The 13,016-nt window shown below is 44.6% G+C and overlaps 1 protein-coding gene across 1 annotated transcript in view; it reads left to right on the plus strand.

The window, feature by feature from the left end:
- The first annotated feature begins 4,575 nt into the window (after positions 1–4,575).
- Rnf24 (ring finger protein 24) overlaps positions 4,576–13,016 on the plus strand; it is a 62,994-nt gene continuing 54,553 nt past the window's right edge. Inside the window, exon 1 of the mRNA XM_021157023.2 lies at positions 4,576–4,700. The gene's annotated coding sequence lies outside the window, so the exon portion shown is untranslated. The remainder of the gene's footprint in view (positions 4,701–13,016) is intronic.

The raw sequence follows: 13,016 nt of genomic DNA on the forward strand, positions 1-13,016 counted from the left end.
GCATTCACACATCATGGTGTGTGAATACCCCTCCCCTAACACCATAGACACTATTAATAGGAATAAAGCTTGGCCTAATATTTGACTTTACAAGACACAGAACTTCTTCAACATTTTTACTGATTTCTTCATTTTTTAAAATTTATCATTCTTGTGTGCATATGTATTATGGTGTATGTGTGAGAATGAGAGTGTGTGCTCATGTCAATGAATGTATGTGGAGATAAGAGCACCACATTTGGGAGTCTGTTTTCTTCCTCTGTGAGGTCCTGGGGTCAAACTCAGGTCATCAAGTTTGTATATCAAGCACCCACTGAGCCATCCTGAAGCCTGATTGCTATTTCCATTTTATGATTATTAGTATTGACACTGTCATGTTGCATAAAGACGTAGTACCAAGTGTTACATGTGTGTATAAGGCCATTTCAGAAACTGTTGGGTGTTGTGTGTTCAGAATCAAGACTTCAGTGAAGCCGGGCAGTGGTGGCACATGCCTTTAATCCCAGCACTTGGGAGGCAGAGGCACGTGGATTTCTGAGTTCAAGGCCAGCCTGGTCTTGTGAGAGAGTTCCAGGACAGCCCAGGGCTACACAGAGAAACCCTGTCTCAAACAAACAAACAAACAAACAAACAAACAAACAAAAGAGACTTCAGTGAAGCTGCCCAAGGCAACACGGGTTAGGGATGCCAGAAATAGCCCAGACTCATGTGCTGGCTTTTGAATGGATTTTCAGCTACTGCATATTCAGAAACCGTTGACTGTTGTGGGTTTTTCCATGACCCCTACATTCAGTGTGGATCACTACCCACGGTTTGGGAAGTTGTACCTTAAATAGCTTCCTCCATCCCCAACCTCCCCCTTTGCAGTGGAATATTCATTATAGCTGATGACCCGTCACTGGTATATCATTACCATCTAGAATCCATGCGTCACTCTTGTTGACATCCATTCTACAGGTTTGCACAAATGTGTGACTTGTGTTTGCCATCATAATAGTGTCATTCAGGGCATTTCTGGTGCTCTAAAAATTCTCTGTGCATTTTAAAAAGGAAACAGGGTTTTTTTTTTTGTTTTGTTTTGTTTTTTTCTTCCTGTGTTGCTAGGTAAGTGTTGCTTTTCTAGGAGAGAGACCAGCGGCAACTGTAGTTGCGGAGTGAAAAGGTGCTGTGCTGCTCTAGAAACAGCTGCAAAATGAGGCTCAAGTGCCAGACTGGGAAGAGCAAATGAGAAAGCCAGACAGCAGAGCGAGCGAGCGGCACAGACAGGCACATCAGTTTTAAAGAGAGAGCTTGAGAGAGAGACGCTAGGTTTGCATGAGAATGGGCTGCAGAGTCCGCAGCAGCCCAGGGGAAAAGTGAGGAGGTCTGCTTTATGCCAAAGTGAAAGGTGCCATCAGCAAGCCTGGGTCCAAAAGGCAGGAAGGGAGGGGATCACCCCCAGCATTCTTGTTTAAGGGGCAAGGGAGTAAGTGTTCTTTGCAGATTGATTCAGAATAAGCTTTATTAGGAGAGAGGGCCTCAAGACCATGGAGGGTCATTCTCAGGCTTAAGGCAAGAGAGCATCAGCAGGGACAGGTTATTATTTCAGAGACAACATGACCAGACCTCAGAGAGAGGGGGAGAATATGCCCTTCTAATGCTTGGAGAGGAGCCTCATGAGTAGAGACAGCTCAACTGGGAAACACAGAACACAGGGCTGCCACATCCAACAAGACAGACGTCCAGGAAAGAGTCTTCAGACGACCCCAAACAAGGGAGATTTTCTTTACAGTATATTTTACTTATTCTTTGGTGGTTTCATACATGTATATAGATCATATCCACCCGTCAATTTCTCCCATCCCTTAAACTCCCCAATCCATCTCCTTCCCACCTACATGCATGCTCTCTCCCTTTCCCCCTCCCTCCCCTTCTCCTTCTTCTCTCTCCCCTCACTGAGCCTAATTAAGTACTCCCCACAACGGTGTAGGTATGGTATCATTCACTGGATCATAGGCAACATACTAGCAGACATATTTCTAAAGAAAATTGATTTCCCAGCAGCCATCAACTACCAAGAGTTTCTCAGTTGCGGAGGGGTGGGATGTGAATCCCCCTTCACCCATGCCAGAATGCTCACTGGCTAAATCTCATGCAGGTAAACACAGGGCCACAAATGCCATGACTGTGTCACACTCCGAAGAAAGCATTTCACGGCATCCCTTCCCACCACTGGCCTCTGCATTCTTCTGGCCCCTCTTACATGATATTCCCTGAGCTTTGGGGCAATAAGAGATGTCCTGTTTAGGACTAAGCATCCAATAGTCACTTATTCTTAGTTCTCTGACCACTTACGGATCCCTGCACTAACTGCTGCCACTGCAAACAGAAGGTTCTCTGTCCAATCTTGGGATCAGCCCTAATCTATGGTTACACATATAAATATTTAGGATGCAGCTTAACAATATGAACATTTAGCAGAACAACAGTACTTAGATGCCCCTAGGGTCTGTGACCTCCCCAGCCACTTGCTTTTGACCAAGTTTACAGTATCAAGTATGAATTCCTCCCTGTGAGGCAGGCCTCAAGTCCAATCAGAAAGTATTCAGCTAAACCACACCGGTCATTGCTATCGCACCAGTGGGCAGGTCTCGATTGACAGAGCAGTGTAGTAGCTCTAATCCTGTTCCCAGCAAGACCATTGTTTCAGTTTGCTCCCTAGTGCTGTGATAAAACACCATGATCAGAACAACTTGGGCAGGGAAGGGTTTATTTGGCTTACATTTACAGGTAATAAATAGTCCATCATTGAGGGGAGTCAGAAAAGAACTCAAAGGAGGGATTAGAAAGAAAGAGTTGGTGCAAAGGCCATGGAAGGGTGCTGCTTACTGGCTTGCGCCCTACGTTGTGCTCAGAGCAACCAGGACCACCTGGCCAGGTGTGATATCACCCACAGTGGTTCATACCCTCTTGTGTCAACCAGTAATCTAGACAATGTTCTGCAGACTCACCTACAAGCAATCTAATGGAAGCATCTTCTCGATTGAGGCTTCTCTTCTCAGATAGCACTAGCTGTGTGGATATGACATAAAACTCTAGCCAGTAAACCACTGACATGTTTTCCAAAGGAGATCCCTGGTGTGTATAGGTTTACAGTCGGTGTGGCAGGTGATATGCTTACAAGGGGTGGGTCCTCCCACATCAATCATTAATCAAGCATATGCCCCACAGATGTGCCCTCAGTCCAGCCTGAAGGAGGTAATTCTTCAACTGGGGTACCCTCTCCCCGGACAACTCTAGTTTGTGCGACACTTCTCTTGAATGCAGTAAAATAAAGCCTGAGACAGTAACCCAAGCCCTTGAGTATCTTCACTCATGCGGCCTGCAGCTCTGTTGTAGTGTGTCCTGAATATTTCTTCTTTTTTTTTTTTTTTTTTTTTTTTGCTTTGCTGCTTCACCGCCCCCCCCCCCCCCCCGTTTTGCTTCAACTAAATTTTCTTGCTACTTTTACACATCGGTGAGGGCTTTTATTTCAATTCCTTGAACAAGAAACCAAGAATATGAAAGCTTTGTACCCTAATGTTGGGTACTGATCTGCCTTAGCCTATGTGCCAAGGTGACAGAATTAGGTAGGACTTTAAGCTGGCAACAACACAGCAGGGATCCTGAGAGCAGAGGTAGAAAGGGGGGGAGGGATTGGAAGGGAAGGAGGGGGAGAGGTGGGGAGGAGAGAAGGGAAATAGCTCACAGGTGTGGCTTGATTTGGAGAGAGAGGAAGTTGGGTGGAGGGTCTGCGATTAAACATTCTCTGAGTCCTTCTTACTTCCCCTTTCCTAGGAAATGTATGGTTTACTAAAGCTAGAGGAATGGGCTGGTGGGCATTTTCCACGATGAATTTAAAGTTACAAACTAGTTATGGTTTATGAGAAGGATCTGGGGCAGGGGGGTGGGGGAGGAGGAGGGGATACCTCCCAGGGAAATGGGAAGTTAAGGGAGGCCTTGAGGTGCGGTACCCACACCCTCTGCTAATCCGTTTTAGCAGTGGTAGCTATGAGAACTCCTGCATGCTTTCGCTGACCTGCTAGAATTTAAGCAAGGGCTCAGTGCTCCCAAATCCTGAGTCATTTTGTCTGTAGTGCAGAATAGGAGCTGGGGGTCGAGAGTAATGAGTAGATGTAATTAAATAAAGGACACACTGTTTCTTAAATATATTTCCTTCCACTGCCTGTACAGGCAGTGGGTCTGCAGCAGGTGGAAGATCTAACTAGGGGTACCTCACCTTTGAGGACTCTTGGGCCGGATGCTACGAGAAGCGAAGCTTTACTTTTTTAACTCTTACGAACGTCCACATATACGGAAAACACTACACCGCGGAGAAGAAATGAACCTTATAGCTCAGCATCACGAATCAATCCTCTAGAGCAGCCAGTAGCCCAGCCGGAGGGACGCCGCGCCTGCGCACTGCCGACAATGAAGCCGCGCGCCCTCAGTGAGGAGGCGGGACTTGCCCGGGCATCCGGGTCCCACACCCCGCCCCCGCGGCATGAATGAGAGGCGCGGCGCCGCCCCTCCCCCGCCGGGCCCGCCCCTCGCCGGGGCCGCAGCTAGGCAGTCGCTACCGCCAGCTCAGCGGCTCGGACTCACGGACGCGGCTCTAACAGTTCACCGCAAGAACCTGACTCCGGGCGCCGCCGCCCGCACGCCCGCTGCCCGTCGCCCGGGTGAGTGAGGGGAGGGCTGGGCCTGAGCGCCGCGCGGCTGAGGCTGAGGCTGAAGCGCAGGCTCCGCAGGTCCGGCTCTGGGATGCTGAGGGCAGCGCGCCGGCCTCGCACCCCCTCCGAGACCGGGGGACCGTGGGTTAGTCCCCCCAACACAGGCACAAAGGGCGGCGCGTGCTGTCACCCGGAGGTCACCTCGGGCTGGGCCCGGGCGGGGGAGGCGGGATGGGCGGAGGATGGAGGAGCCGCTGCCTCTGCGTCGGTGGTGGGGACCGACGCTGGTCTCGGGGGTGCGGTGTGGCAGTGGTTTTCTGGTCCCGAGCCACTCCTTCTTTTGTGGTGCTTGTCTCATGCCTGGTTGTCACACTGTGCAAGGCACACTGAGACCTCTCTGGTTGGCTTATTTATTAATGAAAGTCTTATGGCGGCCTCATCATTTGTGGGTGGGGGGCGTGCATGCACCCACAGGCCAGAGAATGACCCTGCTTTGTTTCCGGAGACCCTAGGGGTGTGTGTCCTGTAGAATGAGACCGTCTGAGATCGTCTTAAAGGGCAGAAGGGAAAGAGGTGTAAAGATAACTTCATCTTTACCCCTACGTCTCTGGTATTATTTCAGATAACAGGTCTTTTGGTGTTTCGTTGTTTCTCGTTGTAAAACCAGTGGGTCTGTTCATTGAAAGTGTGAGTCTGCATTCTTATGTTTCTGTATATTTAGAACACTTTCTTTTACGATTAATGGTGATCTATTTACGTAGCGGGGGTACACCGGCATCCTGAACATTGTTTTCTGGGCTTAGTTCATGATAATAGGTCTTTGTGCTTGTGTACCTATCTATAGGAATACTCCCAATATATCTAGGGCACTGCTTTCCCCACTCTTCCATACAGATTATGTTTCTTGCCTTTCTGCTCTTATAAGAGGTGGTCTAGCAGGTTCTTTCCCACCTTCTTGTCAGTCCGGTCGTCGCCCTCCCCGCCTCCGCCCCGCACCCCTTAATGCTTTGGCAAAGGATATTACCTAAATATTACCCTGGTATGCACCCTAGCTTTGATCTGAATTTTTGTGTGTTTGGGTTGTGCAGCCTAGCTGAACAGATCATCTTACATGACTTATCAGAAAACACCCCTTTTCTCCTCCATTGTTTGTCTTCATTCCCCCTCGCCCCTGCTCCTGGTTCCCCCCTTCTCCATCCCCCAAAGAGGCTAGGAAGCGCTGCTGGGTTCCATAGGCTTTAACTTGATAGGGTGTGTTCACTTAGACAGTTAAAAAGAGGTAATTAAGATAGGCAGGTGTGGCCGCAAATGCCTTCCTAGGACTTGGGAGGAAGAGGCAGTAGGATCTCTGTGGTTTCAAGGCCAGTCTGATTTACATAGGAATTTCCAGGCCATAACAGGGAATGAGACCTTGTCTCAATAAACAACAAACAAACTTTTCCTTGATATCTTGTTTTAAGCAAGATTATTTTAATTTTAGAAGATAGTTATTACTCTAGTTGGATAATGATATTTTTGTTTCTTTTTTTACCCTTCTAATTTTGTAGAGTGAAAAAGCACATTTTTGAAATATTTTTGTTATGATCTTTTGATTCAAAATAGTGGTGGTAAAAAAAATGGAGTTTATATATGAATAATTGAGTGGGTTCAGTTTTCTTTAAGATTCTCTTCAAGATTACTTATTTTTGAGTCACATATATTTCCATTCCTAGTAAAATTTCAGTACAGAATGACATGTAAACCTCCACAACATCTGTTTATGTATAGACTCTCTGCCTGAAACATTTGCTTTTAATTTGAAGGAAAGTTTCCACTGGTTGGATGACAATCCATTATTCTTAATGAAATTCTTGCTTTATGCATCTTTCTTTCTTGAACTGTGGGTCACAATCCAATATGGGATTGCATAACTGTGGGAGTCACAAACATTAGCAATCAAAAGTTTCTGAAAGCCAGGCGTGGTGGCGCACGCCTTTAGTCCCAGCACTTGGGAGGCAGAGGCAGGCGGATTTCTGAGTTCGAGGCCAGCCTGGTCTACAAAGTGAGTTCCAGGACAGCCAGGGCTACACAGAGAAACCCTGTCTCGAAAAACCAAAAAAAAAAAAAAAAAAAAAAAAAAAGTTTCTGAATGTTGAGTGATCAGAAATTAATTCAAGGGACCAAACGCGAAATACTTGCTTAGCATGCACAACACCCTGAGTTTGATCCCTTGGACAGAATTAACTAGTTTTGCTGGCCCATACCTGTAATCCATCTCCCTTTGGGAGATTTGCTATATAGTGAATTTGAGGTCAGTTTGGGATACAAGAGACCCTGCTAAAATAATAATAAATTCACAATCAAACACATAATAGATCTTCCATGTGCTGGCATCACACAGGACTTCCCTGCAGCCTTGCTTTGGTAGGCCTGGTACCTCACAGGCTGCTGTGCTACATACACTCTGCCAGGGAATGCGGCCTGAATAGCCTCAGGTCAGACTCTAGGCTATTGTCCATTACATCACCTTGGTTTTGTTTGGGTTTTTTTGTTTGTTTGTTTCTGTTTGTTTTTTTTTTTTTTTTCTGAACATAGAAAGTTTTATGAACCTACAGAAACATTAAAAGCTGGGTGTATGGTGATCCCTTTAACCTCAGCACTCAGGAGGAAGAAGCAAGGTGTACCTCTTTGAATTCCAGGGCAGCTAGAACTACATAATACAGATCAGTCTCAAGCAAACAAAAGCCATAATGGTTTAATAAAAGAAAAACAGGCTTACTATTTTCCCACTGTCATTCCTCTCAGCATGTAAGTATAACATTACTGTACCTGGGGCTGAAGAGGTTGCTCAGTGATGAGTACATCTGCTCTGGCAAGTAAGTTTACATACCCACACAGGCTGCTGGCTCACCCCTTTAATCCCAGCAAAGACCAGCCTGGTCTACAGAGTGAGCTCCAGGACAGTCAAGGCTACACAGAGAAACCTTGTCTTCAAAAACTAATCGAAACCAAAACAAGAACAAAACTTTAAAGAAAGAGTAAAATACGGAATGTATTGTGTTTAAATATTTATCTTTTGGTTTTGGTTTTGTTTTTTTGAGACCCATCTCACTGCATACACCTCACAGAGATCTGTCTGCTTGCCTCTACTAATCAAGTGGTGGGATTAAAGGCATCCACAGCCATACCTGGCTTGAAGTGGTAATTTGAAAAAAAAAAAAATCAAATATTCAGGAAGCAGCGGCAGGCAGATAGATTTCTGTGAGTTCAAGGCCAGCCAGGGTTAAATACAACTCAAACAAAAAGCTGTTTGAGTTGCTAACTTGAATTTCATCCAAAAAGAAATATATTGGGCCTGGAGAGATGGCTCAGTGGTTAAGAGCACTGACTGCTCTTCCAGAGGTCCTAAGTTCAATTCCCAGCAATCACACGACGGCTCACAACCACCTGTAATAGGATCAGATGCCCTCTTCTGGTGTGTCTGAAGAGAGTGACTGTGTACTCATACATAAATAAATAAATCTTTTAAAAAACAACAACAAAAAAAGAAATATATTATTTGAATTTTGGCTTGGGAGTGGGCTTCCAACAACTTCAGATTGTTAGTTATTCTTCTCATTGCTCTGACAGAATACCTGACAAAAATGGCTTCAGCGAAAGGTCTGTTTGGCTGACCACTTGAGGGTATCATGGTAGGGAAGTCCAAGGCAGTATGTGAGGCTGCTGGCTGCAGTGTGTCTAGCTGAGAAACAAAGAGGGACCTGTGCTGATGCTCGGTTTACTTCCGGCTTGTGGGATACTGCCATTCATTCAGGCATTAAATTATTTTTCAAAATTAATGTTTTCCTGTCGTATGTGTTTTGGTTGTTTTCCTTGCAAGTTTGTGTGTCACAGTGCTTGCCTGAGCCTCAGATCTTCTGGAACTGGTGTAGCCGACAGTTGTGAGCTGCCATGTGGGTGCTGGGAATTGATCCCAGTGCTTTTTTAACTGCTGGGCTATTTTTCAGCCCAGTCCTCTTCAGGCCAACCTTTATGGGCAGGGAGCACCTTGATCGACACATCCAGCAAGTGTGTTTGCATGATGACTCTACTACGCCCCATTAAGTTGAAAGTCAACGTGAACCATCCTAGATTCTCAACACCTCCCGTTTTGTACTGTATAAAGCAGCATGCCAGCACTGATACCATGAAGTCCGAAGATCAGTCACCTGAAAATGATGATGCTCTATGCAGAGTCAAAGCAGAGCCATGTCAATATGCAAATTTCCCTTGGTCTTTAATTAGTGGTAGAAATCATGCACACCAGAGTTGTTTTTTGTTTGTTTGTTTTGTTGGTTTTTGGGTTTTGGTTTTTTTGAGACAGGGTTTCTCTGTGTAGCCCTGGCAGTCCTGGAACTCCCTCTGTAGACCAGGCTGGCCTTGAACTCAGAAATCTGCCTGTCTCTGCCTCCCAAGTGCTGGGACTAAAGGCGTGTACCACCACTGCCAGGCCAGAGTTGTTTTAAAATAAAATTCTTCTAAATTTATTATCAGTAAATGTTTGATTTGATTTTAAACCAGTTTTATGTCTATACTCTTGAGGTCGCATAAAACATTTCTCAGGTGAAGGGGGATGCAAATGGAAAAATGGCCCTGCCTTGGATGACTTAAGTTTTTTTTTTTTTTTTTAAGACATTAAATTAGTAAAGGATAACTTTTATAATTTGATAGATTTGGGTTTCACAATGTAGAATAAATTATTTTTTTTTTTTTTTCTGTTACAGGGATTCTCTATCTAGCCTTAGCTCCTGGAACTTAGACCAGGCTGGCCTCCAACTTAGAGGTCCACCTGCCACTGCCTCCTGAGTTCTGGGATTAAAGTTGTGTGCCACTACAACTGACTGAACTTGAATTTTCTTTTGTTTGTTCTTGTTTTTTGACAGGACATCTCAGTGTAGCTTTGACTGTCTTGGAAGTAGCTCTGTAGAGCAGGCTAGCCTCTGTCTCTCGAGTGCTGGTACTGAAGGCATGTGCCACCACCACCACCCGCAGAATTTTAAGTTTTAAATCTCAACACACACACACCCCTCACAGTTAGAAGATCTCAGACAGAGCCCCTTCGCTTCCTCTCAGCAGCTCTAGAGGCCTGTCCTTAGGTCTCCTGCTTGTGCCTTCCTCACATCACAGAGCACGCCCCTCCTTCTCTCTGCCTTGAGTCCTTCACCACTCACAGTTCCTGAGTGTGCCCTCTCTCCTGAATCACTAGTATTACCCAGGCTTCTCCTTGCCATTACACAGGCATGCTCCCCCTTTCATCTTTACATACAAAATGCCAAACTTAATGAACTTTGTCTGCCTGCCATCAGTCCTTCCTGTGTCCCTGAGAGTCTCAAGTGAAAAGCATGCACTTTCCGCCTGTCTCAAGTAGTACCTGCCATCCCGCACTGCTGTTGTTGACTCTAGCCCCGATAGAATGATGCCAAGGACAAGAACCTTATCTGCTCTGAAATTCAAGAGCCTACAGGAAATATGAGCAGAGGGCACAGCCAACGTTTTTAGCTTAGCCAGGTAGCTCTTGCCTTTTATTTTTTCTAATAAGAAAATTATTTCACTTTTGTTTTATTCTTTTTTTTTTCTACACTTAAGAGTTAAAAAGTTAAGCCTGATATGAGAGTACATGCCTTTAAACCCAGAACTCAGCCTGGAATACAGAGCGAGTTCCAGAACAGCCAGGACTGTTTCATAGAGAAACCCTGTCTTATTATTAAAAAACAAAAATAAACACAAAACCAACAACAACAACAACAAAAAGCCAGGCAGTAGTGGCACATGCCTTTAATCCCAGCTCTTGGGAGTCAGAGGCAGGCGGATTTCTGAGTTCAAGGCCAGCCTGGTCTACAGAGTGAGTTCTAGGACAGCCAGGGCTACATATAGAAAATCTATCTCATTTTTTAAAAAGAAGTTAAAATGTTACGATAATTATATTAATATTTTACCTTACAATACATTGCATTTCTCATATGTTAATACTAGCATTCTTTTTTTTTTTTTTTTTTTTTTTTTTTTTGGTTTTTCGAGACAGGGTTTCTCTGTGTAGCCCTGGCTGTCCTGGAACTCACTTTGTAGACCAGGCTGGCCTCGAACTCAGAAATCCGCCTGCCTCTGCCTCCCGAGTGCTGGGATTAAAGGCGTGCGCCACCACGCCCGGCTAATACTAGCATTCTTGAACCTGGATTCTGGCATCAGACTGGTTAGAACTGAATTCTCTCTCTTTACTTTTTCACATGTGACATGTCAGCGTTTTCGTTTAGTTTTTTGAGATGAGGGGGTCTCACTATGTAACTTCAAATGTGAAGTCCCCCTGCCTCCTCCCCTAAGTGCCAGGATGACCAGTGTGTTCTGTCACTCCCAGGATGGGAAGTTTCTTCATTTGTATGGTGAAAGGTATAGTACACACATACTCCCTTCATTTGTCCTGTGGGCCAAATGGCATAATGAAAAATACTCGTTCTGGTACTTGAAAAGGAAGTGAACTCAATGAAAAATTGTTATACCTTTCTTCAATTTATACTTCATTTTAACATATTATCTTTTAAATGCTAGTAAGTAGGTTTTTTAAAATGTTTTTTTTTTTCCCCAAAGATTTATTTATTATTATATCTAAGTACACTGTTGCTGTCTTCAGACATTCTAGAAGAGGGCATCATATCTCATTACTGATGGTTGTGAGCTATCATGTGGTTGCTGGGATTTGAACTCAGGACCTCTGGAAGAGCAGTTGGTGCACTTAACCGCTGAGCCATCTCTCTCCAGCCCCAACATAATATTTTAATACTTAAAAATTACATCTATTTTTGTGTGAGTGGTATACCTATGCCATGGGGCATGTTTGGAGGTCAACAGAAATCTATTCTCTATTATCATGTGGACCCAAGGGGTTGAACTTAGGTCCTCAGGCTTGGAGGCAGCCTTTCCTGTCTGAACCATCTCTTTAATAGTTTTGCTTAAAATACTTACATCCTTCTAAGATATATTGGCCATAAATAGGACCTATTTTTTTTTTCCTTTCTCTGGTTTTCCCAGCAATCCTCCAGTTTCTTGTCTGTTCCCTGGATTGCATCGTGTGATAGGTTAATAATAAAATGATCTACAGGTGACAAACCAGCAGCTTATAGCACTTCATAGCAGTTTGGCCAATTGATAAATCATTTTGATCATTTGCTAAACTAGTTTAATTTTGAGTGCTGGGGTGAGCTACTCAGTTCCAGGAGATCCGGCACCTCACAGACACACTTGCAGGAAAACCACCAATGCCCATAAAAACAAATCTTACACAATAGAGTTTGTTGTGGAGCCAGGTAATGCTTATCTGACTTGCCCCAAGATTCCTCTTCATGGTACTCCATTGTTATTTATTACTTTCGTGTTCCTTTTGGAAACAGTTTCCCTGTTGTGTAGCCCTGGCTGGCTTGGTCTCTCTGGGTCAATGAGGCTGGCCTCCAGCTCGAAATATCCTCCTACACCTGTGTGGAAAGATTGTAATCACGTGCTGAAGCTTTCAGATGCTCAGTGGATTTGCTCCTTCCTTCCTTCCTTCCTTCCTTCCTTCCTTCCTTCCTTCCTTCCTTCCTTCCTTTCTGCCTGCCTGCCTGCCTGCCTGCCTGCTTGCCTGCCTGCTATTTGAGACAGTATTTAATGTAACCCTGGCAAGCATTGAACTTGGAAAGATGACCTCAAACTCCAGATTCTCAGTTCTCTACTTCCAAAGTGCTAGAATTATAGATAAATGCCATCATACACAGCTAATAGCTTCCTTTTTTCCCCAAGTAGCTGTAAGATCTTCTCTTTACTTGCTAGCAAGCCAGGCAGAATGATAGGTGTAGCAGTTCAGCATACTTTGAGAAGCCACACGAAAGATATGGACAGCTGTAAATAAATGTCCCCCTAGAAAGGACTAGGTCTTACGAGGCTTAAAGAATCTGTTTCTATGTGTTAAGTTATTTTGTTTGTTTTTTAGTTTTTCTGATTGTTTGTCTTAATTTTTTACCTTGGAAGTTTACTTAACAACCATGGGCCTTTTTAAGCAAGAACATTTTTTCGTTTTAGAAATGGTTTCTTGAGTTAATTTGGGTAGTTACTCTACTTCTTTCTTATCTAGACACATAATGGGAACTCTTATACTCTGAGCGTCTCAGACCTCAGAATGTAGTGCCGTGTAAATTGTGGGTTTTAAAAGAATGCCAGATGGTTGAAAAGGCATTGTGAGCACTCCAGCTAGTGTGGTCCTTCGAGAGCCAGCTGGATAAACCTTCTCTGCTCTGGAGGTAAGAACTAGACACTTTGTTCCGTGCCAGCTGGACCATGAAT

Source organism: Mus caroli, unplaced genomic scaffold (genome assembly GCF_978045245.1).
Source record: "Mus caroli unplaced genomic scaffold, Mus_caroli_1 scaffold_2, whole genome shotgun sequence".
Classification (NCBI taxonomy): domain Eukaryota; kingdom Metazoa; phylum Chordata; class Mammalia; order Rodentia; family Muridae; genus Mus; species Mus caroli.